The sequence below is a fragment of the Macaca nemestrina genome, chromosome 13 (assembly GCF_043159975.1).
Source record: "Macaca nemestrina isolate mMacNem1 chromosome 13, mMacNem.hap1, whole genome shotgun sequence".
In the NCBI taxonomy this organism is placed as follows: domain Eukaryota; kingdom Metazoa; phylum Chordata; class Mammalia; order Primates; family Cercopithecidae; genus Macaca; species Macaca nemestrina.
The window spans coordinates 64,455,977-64,467,250 of record NC_092137.1 but is presented as its reverse complement, the minus strand read 5'-3'; the positions used below and the strand labels follow the sequence as shown (position 1 = coordinate 64,467,250).

General features: G+C 38.3%; 1 long non-coding RNA gene across 2 annotated transcripts in view; it reads right to left on the bottom strand.

The window, feature by feature from the left end:
• The window catches only part of LOC105465141 (uncharacterized), an 80,913-nt gene extending 70,044 nt beyond the window's left edge, over positions 1-10,869 (bottom strand). For both annotated transcript variants that reach the window (XR_977322.2, XR_977323.2), the window contains exons 1-2: positions 10,477-10,869; positions 4,576-4,873 (exon numbers count right to left, since the gene is read on the bottom strand). This is a non-coding gene — a long non-coding RNA (uncharacterized lncRNA). The remainder of the gene's footprint in view (positions 1-4,575; positions 4,874-10,476) is intronic.
• Between the last annotated feature and the right edge of the window lie 405 nt (positions 10,870-11,274).

Genomic DNA, 11,274 nt, shown 5'->3' with positions numbered 1-11,274 from the left:
ACAGTAGGAACAAAGAATTCCACTTCCATGTCACAAAGACTCGGGATCAAATCTTCTAGTTAGAGCCCTAGCTCTAACTAGCTGTGTGACCTTGAGCAAGTTACTTAATTTTCTAGACCTCAGTTTCCTCATGAGCAAAATGAAAATATTAACACCATCCTCAAAGTTACTGTGAGGACTAATTAAAATAATGCTTGTATCCTGCTTAATCCAGTGCCAGCACATAGTAAGCTCTGAATAAGTGGTGGTTAGAATTATTACCAACACGCCGGGCGCGGTGGCTCACGCCTGTAATCCCAGCACTTTGGGAGGCCGAGGCGGGCGGATCACAAGGTCAGGAGATCGAGACCACGGTGAAACCCCGTCTCTACTAAAAATACAAAAAATTAGCCGGGCGCGGTTGTGGGCGCCTGTAGTCCCAGGAGGGAGGCTGAGGCAGGAGAATGGCGTGAACCCGGGAGGCGGAGCTTGCAGTGAGCCGAGATCGCGCCACTGCACTCCAGCCTGGGCGACAGAGCGAGACTCCGTCTCAAAAAAAAAAAAAAAAAAAAAAAAAAAAAAAAAAAAAAAGAATTATTACCAACACATGGGAGGACCAACTTTCCATAAGAGACAGTGCTGGGAGATCTCACATATGCTGCCTCATTTAATTCTTCGCAATCCTGAGAAGCAAGGAAAAATTCTTCCCATTTTTATGGATTAGGAAAGTAAGGATCAGAGAGGCTGAGTAACTTACTCAAGGTCGTATAGCAAAGTGACAGGGCTGGAATTTGCAGCCAGGTCTACCTGACCCTAAAGTTTATTTTCACATGGAAGTTCATCCTTTCCAAATTTCTTTCACTATTTCATGCAAAAATATAGATTTCCATTTTCAAGTTTGTGTCCTTTAATGCATAGCTACATGAAACTGCTTCTTTTATATTATCATAAATAACAAATATATCTTCTGCCATATTTAGTTCTTCATTCAATTCAAGATAAACATATTTTGCCTAAAGGTTTTATTGGCATTTGGAAGAAACTCAAAGTCTGTACTTAATTAAGATCTATAAACAGAAGCCAGATCAAATCACAGAATAAAGAGATTCCAGTGCTGGGTATGGATCTGTCTTGATCTAAATTTGGATTTCAATCATTGTAACCCATCTTTATACATTTCTTCCTTCATTCAATAAACATTTATTGAATGCTGTATGAGTTAGTCATGGAGCCTGCCTTCAAGGAGCTTAGGGTTCAATAGGAAAGAGAGATATACAAAAAGACCTATAATTCCAGGCAAGAAATAGTAGGTGCTAGAAGAAAAATAGGGAGAAAATGCTGGGGAGTCTCAAGGGTGGCCGTTACTTCCTACTGAGGAGCAAAAGATCAAAGAAGGCTTTGGGGGAAAATGGCCTCCTCTATTAACTGCTCCATCCAAATGCAAACTATTCATGAATTTGTTTTAAAATGCAGCAGGTCCCCGGAGAATGTCGTTTCGTTCAACATTGTTACACCGTTGATGAGAAACAAAATGGACTCTGCGCCAGGGCCCCTGTCTGTGTGGCGTTTGCGTGTTCTCCCCATGTCTGCGTGGGTTTTCTCTGGGTACTCCTACTTCTGTTTCCTCCTACATCCCAAGATGTGCACATCAGGTGAACGGGTGCATCTAAATGGTCCCCATGTGAATGAGTATTGGAGTGTGTGTGAATACACTCTGCGATGGGATGGTGTCCTGTCCAGGGCTGGTTTCCATCTCTGTGCTCTGAGGTGCTGACATAGGCTCCAGCCACCTGAACTGGAATATGCAGGTTGGAAAATGAATGAATGAATACAAGTTATTATAAAATAAGAATCTGAAAAGTGTTCAATAATATTTATTGAACAAATGCACAGCAACAAATGATGCAGCACAAAAGCACTTAGCAAGCCCACCAGATTTGTCCTTGCTTGATTTTGAACCGTATTGGTGGGAGAAGATGCTCCTTATGATTTGTGCTTTGCAAACATTTATTCTTTGATTTAACCCACTACCTCTGTGACTACCATCACTCAGTGATTCACCAAAATTGGGTAGTTACCTTGTTTCTATTAATCTTCCTTAAATGTACGGATAGCTCACGTTTATTTCAGTGTTTAATATTAGAAGTGTTTAGGGTCTTTATTTATAAGTCTGGTGATGTTTCTGTGACCAGAAATATGCCATAGAAACTTAACTCTTTTTTAAAAGTGTTATTTTTATACATTTAGGGGGTACAGGTGTAGATTTCTTACATGTATATATTGCATAGCGGTGAAGTCTAGGCTCTTAGTACATTTTCAACCCTCAACCCTCTCCCACCCTCTGACATTTTGGGGTCTCCAGTGTTTGTTATTCCACTCTGTGTGTTCATTTGCACCCACTGTTTAGCTTCCACATGCAAATGAGAACAGGGGGTATATGACCTTCTGTTTCTGAGTTATTTCACTGAGGATAATGGCCTCCAGTTCTATCCATGTTGCTGCAAAAGACATGATTTCATTCTTTCTTTATAATTGAGTATTCCATGGTGTATATACACCTCATCTTTATCCAGTCCTCCATTGTTGATTCCCTATGTTTGCTATTGTGAATAGTGCTACAATAAACATGTGAATGCCGGTATCTTTTTGATGTAATGATTTATTCTCTTTGGGAATATACCCAGTAGTGGAATTGCTGACTGGAATGGTAGTTCTATTTTTAGGGATGTAACTCTTGTTTATATATCAATTACCCTATGACAAAATTGGTTTTCTTACACATTGTTTCTCAATTTCCAAGAACCTATGGATGAAGTTAAGTGAAGACTTGCTGTGTAATACAGAAAGGGGTGAACAGGTGGGGCTGTAAATGAAATAGGACTGACCATAAGTTGATCATGTGAAAGCTGAGTGATGGCAGTACATAGAACTTCATTACACTAGTATGTCTGCTTTAGGATATGTTTGAAATTTTGCATTATAAAAAGTTAAAATGTTGCACAAGCTAACTTACCTGTAGGACTTCCACAAGTCATCTACACATACACATGTAAGTGGCTACAGAATGTATGATAATGGTTTGGGCCTGGAGGGACATTAGTGACCACCAGAGTGAAATGAACTGACTCTCCCTGTCTCCCCCTCCATACACACAAGCCTACTCAACAAGATCTCTTTAATGTAAAGCCACACGTCAGAAAGGGTGAACACAGGATAATAACCCAGGGACTTGCCTAGTAGCAATGCCTACCTCTGGGCAAGGACTGGGCACATATCCTAATGAAAACGATTTTTGTATGTTTGAAAGAAAATTTAATTCAGTACAATCGATAACGTTCAGAGGCTTCAGGGGATCTGCAGACGTGGACTCATGGAGCATTGGAGTGTGTGTGAATGCACTCTGTGATGGGATGGAGATTTTACACATAGGCCCAGGGAACAACATGGTATCAATCTGTCTCATGTGGGTGAGACAAAAGCATTCAATACTGCATCGACCCAAGAGTTCTCACTGACTCTATGGAGCACAAACCCCCAGAATATTCAGGTGTGTTATGTAGTGATTTCTATTGAATGCAATATAATTTTGTTATAGTTATTATGCATGTCACTTAATTCACATACTCTCAGGCCTACCAAGAAGGGAGAAGAAAGGGTGAAGGATACAGTTCAGCCACCTGGCAGCATTCCATAAAAACTGGGCCGATTCATGAAATATTACAGTGGGGGAGGTACTAAAAATACTTTTTGCACACTTTTGAAGATGAGAGAGTATATCTGTCTTAGATGTTCTGCCTAGATATGTTACTAGCATCAGCATGTTTTGAGGAGGCAGTGCCACTCTGACTCCAACCCCAAATTAAAATTACAGCAGGCAAAATTGGAGTGTCACATGCTACTTTAATTCTGTATTGCGGTACTTCAGTGGCTTCTCATTTGAAAGTGTATAATTATTTTCAAATTATCATATATCATTTCACGGTTAAATTAGATTATCAGCTAGAACTTCCAGCGGGATTGGAATTCTACATGCAAACTAGATTTCAATCCCTATTTATGATCATTTTGGAAAACTTTGTTTCCTAAACCTTCAGGGCAACTACTTCCCTGGGTAACCCTAAGGCACTGGGAAATATCCAAATGGAAGAGATCAGCACTGTTTTTTTATGGCATGTTTGCAAAAGACATATTTTGTCTATGTCAGAAACCTAGCTATTCAGTAGGGATATATTTTTCCAAGAACATCTCAAAATATTTCTTTAAGAAAATGCAATTCATCTGACTACTTTCCTCTTAGTTACACCCAGCTGTGTGTGGGTGAGTATGTGTGTGATGTGTGTGTGCATATATGTGTTTTCTATACCTTATTTCAATAACAGAGAAGGAAGCTCTTAAGGGCACCTCTGCCTTACACACTGTGAGTCAAAATGACTTGGAAACTCCCTGGCTATACTGTGATCAGTTCAACTTTCCGTTTTGACAGCTTTAATAATTCTAAGCCACGATGCTCCTGATATTCTTCTTTCTACGGAGAAACAGTTGTTTTGCTTACATATGTAGTCAGTATGATAATTATCTAAATTTGTTCCTACCAACCTTGTTTGATCTCTGTAGTGTCAACTGATAAAATCCATCCATTTGGTAGAGCCAAACATCTTTTAGATCTCAGGTCAGAGGTCATTTCCTGGTGGACAATCAGAAGACTTTAAAGAGGTTGCAAAGCCTGGACTTCCTCACGGAAATAACTACACAGGATAATCTTACAACCTTCAGTTCTTCTAATTTCTACCAGCTGTGTGATTATTTGATTGGTATCCATGTATTCCATGAGACTATATAAATCCCGTGAGAGTAGGGCCTTGGTCAGTTTTGCTCACCATTATATTCTCCATGCCTGGAACAAAGAAGGCCATCAATAAATATTTGTAGAATTAATAAACGAATGTAAAAATATGTATAAATATGTCCACAAATAAGTGAGTAAATTACAGAAATTTTGCAGTTTTTATCAATAACACTTTAGAACTGCACTGTTCAATACAGTAGCCACTAGCCATATGTGAGTATTTAAATTTACCCTTAAATTAATTAAAATTAGTAAAACTAAAAATCCAGTTCCTCAGTTGCACTAGCCACATTTCAGATGCTCAGTAGTCACACATTGCTGTTTACTACTATATTTGACAGTGCACAACATGCAGCATTTCCATCGTTGTAGAAAATTCTACTAGCATAACTCAAGCAATTCTAATATTCTAGCCCAAAGACAGCATTATTTTTCCAAAACGAGTCAGATCATTATTATTGGTGCCTTTGATAATATTAATTGTGCAACTTAAACCTCTTTCCTCTAAAACTATTCCCCCTTGATGACTGAGCTTAAGCCAAATATTTCACCTCCTTTTCTTTTAAAATATATAACAAATAATTTGTCTACTTTGATTTGTAGGGGTCTATATATAGTTTTATATGCTTTCCTGAGTACTCAAAAGAATCCTTGAAATTGGGAATATATACTTTTCTAAAAGTGCATTTTTTACACAGGCCGGGCCTCTATGCACTATCCCTTGGATAAAAATGGGAAAGATATAATGTGCTCTAGAAGCCATCATTAGTGTATGAGGAATTGGGATTTGTATTAATTTCCCTAATTATGTTAAGTGCATGATTGCACATATTCTGGAATTGTAATTATGTGTAAATTGATATAGTTTTCCAAATGAATAATATTCAATATGTTTGGTGAGATCCTTTAATTTCAACAATTAAGCTTTTTTTTAAATTGAAGACTCTATTTACAGTCATCTCATTCTGTAAACTGTAAACAAGTATTTTGTTTGTGAAAGCAAAAATCAGAACATTGCGAGGAGTTAGGAAAACAAGATTATAACATTTATACTTAATTTAAAGCAATAATTTGATTTAAATACCCATACAAGCAAAAGCATCTTTAATTATATAAGTTTCAGAAAAAGCATAAGAGAACGGTGAAGATATAAAGGAATGGGGCAGATGCTCAGATTCAGGTACACATACCAGGAAACTGAGCACACCAGGAGAAATTTACAAATGTAAATTCCTACGAGGTTTCTGTTATAAAGAGCAAGATTTTATGTCTCCTTTTAGCGATCTAGACTCTATAATGCCATTTATCTCCATATCTTTATAAAAAAGGAAGATTCTATTCAATAAATCTATGGATACCTTAACTACACCCAGGTGTTTTAAATTATGCCACAAATTTTTGTCAATCTTTATCATAAAATACCAAATCCAGCTTTTGCTTGTCAACATAGCTAAAACATTATGATTTATCATATGGTACTTTCAAGTTTTCATACCACATGTGTTCCAAACTCTAGGAAATCAAATATTTCCCTAATACCACACTTTAAAACTTCAAGCCCTACAAATTGATAAGCACACAATTAACCCTTTTTCAAGTGTATTTGCAGAGATTGCACCTGTGCCTACTTATGAACAAGTTTTAAGTTTTCTGTTTCACTCTGTCAGTGCTTAGCCTTTATGTCTCAGGATTTTTCACTTACAAAATGTATGTAACATTTGACAAAGGTGAAATTGTATGGTTTCATCACTTGGTTTTTTGAGCAATTCAGGTCTTGCTTCCAACTACTTCTACTTTTTGTTGGCTTGAGCAAGGCTACTTTGTCAAACACTGCCTTATACCAACTGAGGGTAAACCTAGCAGTTGTCAGAATTCCACACAACGAGTTTATCCATAAAGAACTTTAAGGAATGAGCTGAGAGGGAAGAGGTCAGATGAGTAGAAACAGAATTGGGAAGGTTCATGCCCCTTGTCTCTGTTGATTTCCATGTGGAAATTCAGGACCAGCCAATCCCTTTGAAATCTGTCCTAGAAATCATGACTGTAGGAGTTGGAAGCTCACATGCCTTCTAGATTGAGGCATGTAGCATCAATAAGTGAAGGAAGGCTCAGAGAGAGATAAGGAGAGATGATTAGAAACTGTGATAAGCCCCATCTGAAAACATTTAGATTTTCTTTTTTTTTTTCTAAGTTTTAAAAGATTGCACAAGCCCACTCTGTACAATCTGTAGAGCTGCCAATTTGGAGTTTCTGCTTTAGGAGACAACTCGAGCTTAGGGCTAGGGTAAGAGAACTACTGGCTGTAATTAATTTAAGGAACTTTTTGTTCCAGTAAAAGTCACAGGCCATGCTTTAAAGGGGCCTAGGAGTCTATTTGGAGCAAGTTTTTCATGTTTTAGGTTGTAAAATTGTATCCAGTTATAAGCCAACTTTAACCTTTCTTCAGCTTTTCTCCATCTCTCTTCCCAACTACTTCTACTTTTTGTTGGCTTGAGCAAGGCTACTTTGTCAAACACTGCCTCATACCAAGTTCTTTCTGACCACTGGTCTTATTGCAAACCATACAAGGAAGATTTATAATTTGCCCAAATTTTGTGTGAAACTATAACAACAAAAAAGGAACTATAACAATAAAAAAGATCTGTTGTAAGTTTTGAAGGTGCTGTATTTCTGAAGATAATCTTCCTACAGGAGGTATTCCTATTCTTAATGGGAACAGATTATTTGAAATGGTGGGTTTACATTACTCCAGTGTAAACTGGCACTGTGTTTAATCCTGTGTAATTTGGGGGCAAGTAAATAATCTCTCTACTTCAGTTTCCTCATGTTTTAATGTGAATGATGATGGTCACAAGATTGCTATAAGTATCATGTGTGCTAAAGCATGTAAAAGTATATTGTATATTACCTACTAAGTATTCAATAAATATCTATTTTATTGTTACACATCCCACAATCATTCACTAATTATCCTGAACATCGATGATACATACCAATGTATCTGATAAATTTGGCAATGGACATTGATAAATTTGGTAATTGTGCTTAGGTAGAAGAGTATAATGAGAGGAAATGGATTGAAAGCAAAGCATAAATGACAACATTTATTGGGTGCTTACTATGTGTCACACTGTGATTAGTGCTTTCTTTGCATGTATTAAATTTCATTTACTTTCCACAACATCCCCATGAGCTATGAACTCTGAATAACTAAATTTTTTAAATGATTCACGTGGTGATTTTTACTCCTCCAATCAGTTAAGCTAGATCTGGGTTCTCCAGAATCCTCTCCTCCATATGATTCTGTGGTTGATTTTGCCAAAAGTAGAATTTGCAGGAGATTTGGAAGACAGAAGTAAAGCAGCAGCTATTACTCTCTGAAGATCGTCATCGTTCGATACAGCAGTGGGCGGACATAGAGGTGCCAGTGGGCTCCAGCTGTCTGCTCTCCTCCACTCTACATCCTGCCATTTTGGGGGGCCTCTGGCACTGCTGATTAATTGCAGTGCCACCTTATACTTGAATGTGAACCTTCTGCAGCAACAGCCCCCCATAGATTTCTCCACCAGCTCCCTATTCACAGTCCTATTTCAGCAGCTGGGCATGTCTGCCTTCTCAGGTGAACTGATGGGTGGCCCCTCTGATCTTCCAGCTCCCCCTTCAGACCCTCTCCTCCCCAGTGCCTCCCATAGTAGCATCTCTGTTTCTCTGGTTGAACCCTGATTGATACAAATGTTTAAGATGAAGTAGCTTACCCCAGTTTGAATGGCAGAACCCACATTGGAAGCCTTAATCAGCTTCCAGAGCCCATGCTCTTCATAACCACAAGGCAGCATTGTCTGAAGGAGAGAGGAGTAAGAAGGAGATAAGGAAGAAAGAAAAGAGAGAAAGCCCAAAGCCTATAGAGAAAGAGGAAGGAAGCAGAAAACAAAAAGGCAAAGAGGATAGAGAAGGCAGGAGGGAGGACTAGATGATAAGCAATGGGGAGTTGGAGAAAAGTGAAGAGGAATAAAAAATAAAGGGAGGTAGGATAGTACATTGCCAGCTCTACTTGCTCTGACAATGCGTTAGCACAAAGAGGGGAATTTTAAGCATGGATAATATATGCCACAGGACTGTAGAGCTCAGGTGTGGAGGAAGCAAGTTTCTTTTGGTTTTACTCTTCTATTAGGAACTAAATCTAACTTTTCATAAAAGTGGTGGGTTTTTTTTGTTTTTTTTTTTTGTTTTTGTTTTTAACAGAAGACCTAATAATTTCTCTAAGTATTCACTCTTTTTTTTTTTTTGGCCATTTTTAATCTGTTTTTTACAACCTTACATCAGCCAGTGATAAATAACGACTTGCAAAGCACAATCTTTACTATAGATTTTACCCCTGAGTTGAGAAATAAAATGTTTTTATGCAACAAAACAATAGCTAATAACTTAATTATAGATCATCATGTTCAACTGGGGTAGTTATCAATTTAACTCTGTATTATTCAACAAGAGAGATGTGGCAAATTTTGCACATAATTCCAAAATAGAGGTGTGAAATATCATTTTCCCATGTGACTATTTGGTTTAACCTAGATATTTACTATGTATAATATTACAGCTGCCAGGGAGACATCGAAATTAAAAACAAGATAAAATCTTGTTGAGTTTTATTTTCTACTTTGAGGCAGCTAACTTTTAAAATATCCTGCCCAGGGTACAGGAAGTGCTCCTCAGATGTCCTGATATGCATGGAGGCAAGAGGACTTTATGCCTGATTTAAGGATAGATCATCTCACCCACTGTCATCCTGCATGACTGCTCATGCACTGCTCCTGACTTGCATTTTAAGCACTGGTCAGTTTGCTTTTGGCAAGAGCATGTTAGAGCAGGTTTTATGAGAGGACAGTGATAGAAGATATGACAATCTTGTCCCAAAATGCCCCTTCTCTCCTTAAGGCCTTGTCTCTCCTTGAAGCTCCAAGATGCCACAGTCCCTGACCAAGGGATCAAGCTATAGAGGGAGAAGGGGACACCAAACTTTCTCCTACAGTGGGTTACCTTCTTCCTGTCCCAAGATGGGGTCGGGTAGGGCAGGCCTGGCTCAATATATTACTTAAAAGGGTTGGGTAGGGCAGGCCTGGCTCAATATATATTTTAAAAGACTCTCATCTAAATTTACTTCACTAAATGGCAGTAAGTTTTGCCCCTTAAGAGGCTACTCCAGGTTCAGAATGGTATCAGAAGGCAAAAATTGGATTTTTAAATTTTTATTATAAATAATATAGTGACAAATTTTGATTATATTATATATGCAACATATATAACTAAATATATAGTTATAGATAATATATACTACTATCTATAACTATAATAGTAATATATACTATTATCTATAACTACATATTTTATAATATATAAATATATTTTTATAATAAAGTGATATATGTAACATATCATATTATATAAATTATAACAAATAATTGTTAATTATTTATTATCACTGTGAATCAGAAGAGGCAATGTTAGTTCCCTGAGACGTCTGGGGCTGGGCCTGGAGAATCACCCTCAAGCCCACTCCCTCAGCCATCATCACATGTAACTGTGCCCATAGAGCACTAATACTTTCAGCCTTTGTCTTACTTCATAAACACCTTCCCACCCTCTTTTCCTACCGGTTCTCAGTCCTCCCAGATTCTGGCCTTCTGGTTTATTTTCTTCTCTGTCACCTCGGACATGACTCAGGTTACTGCTGCTGGAGCCCATGCCTTTCACTACCCTACTCTGCCAGAAGGCTCGTTCTCTGACTAGTGATGGCTGGGGGTGAGTTCTGTTAGGATTCTTATCCTCTATCCCAAAAAGAATGAAGGCTCCTCAAGCTTTAAACCAATTTCAGAACCACTTGGGGCAGAGATGACACATGACAGCCACGTGCTGCTGCTTTAGCACTGACTTCACACCATCCCCTGGCTATGAAAGGGAATCCAGATATGCAAATAACCTATAATTATTATGCGGGTAGATTACCATAGCAATGGGTCTGGGTATTTTAGCTGCCTTGGGTTATCCCCTAAGGAAGCATTTTACCCTTTGTTGCAACCAACCTTCTCACTCTGGTTCCAGCCTTCTGCCATCAGCTGAGATTTTGGTTTCTGTGAGAAGCTGGGTTGAAGAGTGTGTCTTCAAGACAAGAAGTGGTTTGTCAAGGCAAGGCCTCAATCTCAAATGGATATTATCTACACATTTTCTTCTGGACTGCCAACATATTTACTGAGCTCCCCTCCTTTACCTCCTCTTCAAGTCTCTGACAGCTTTGACCTCAGATTTGCCCCACACTGTGATTCTTCCATTTGCCCTACAGTAGTCAAGATTCTTGGATGCAGACAACTGAAATGGACTTTATCTTAAGCAGATAAGCAATCTATTGGCAGACTGATAGGTAGCTCCTAGAATTGATGAGAAGCCTGAAGAAC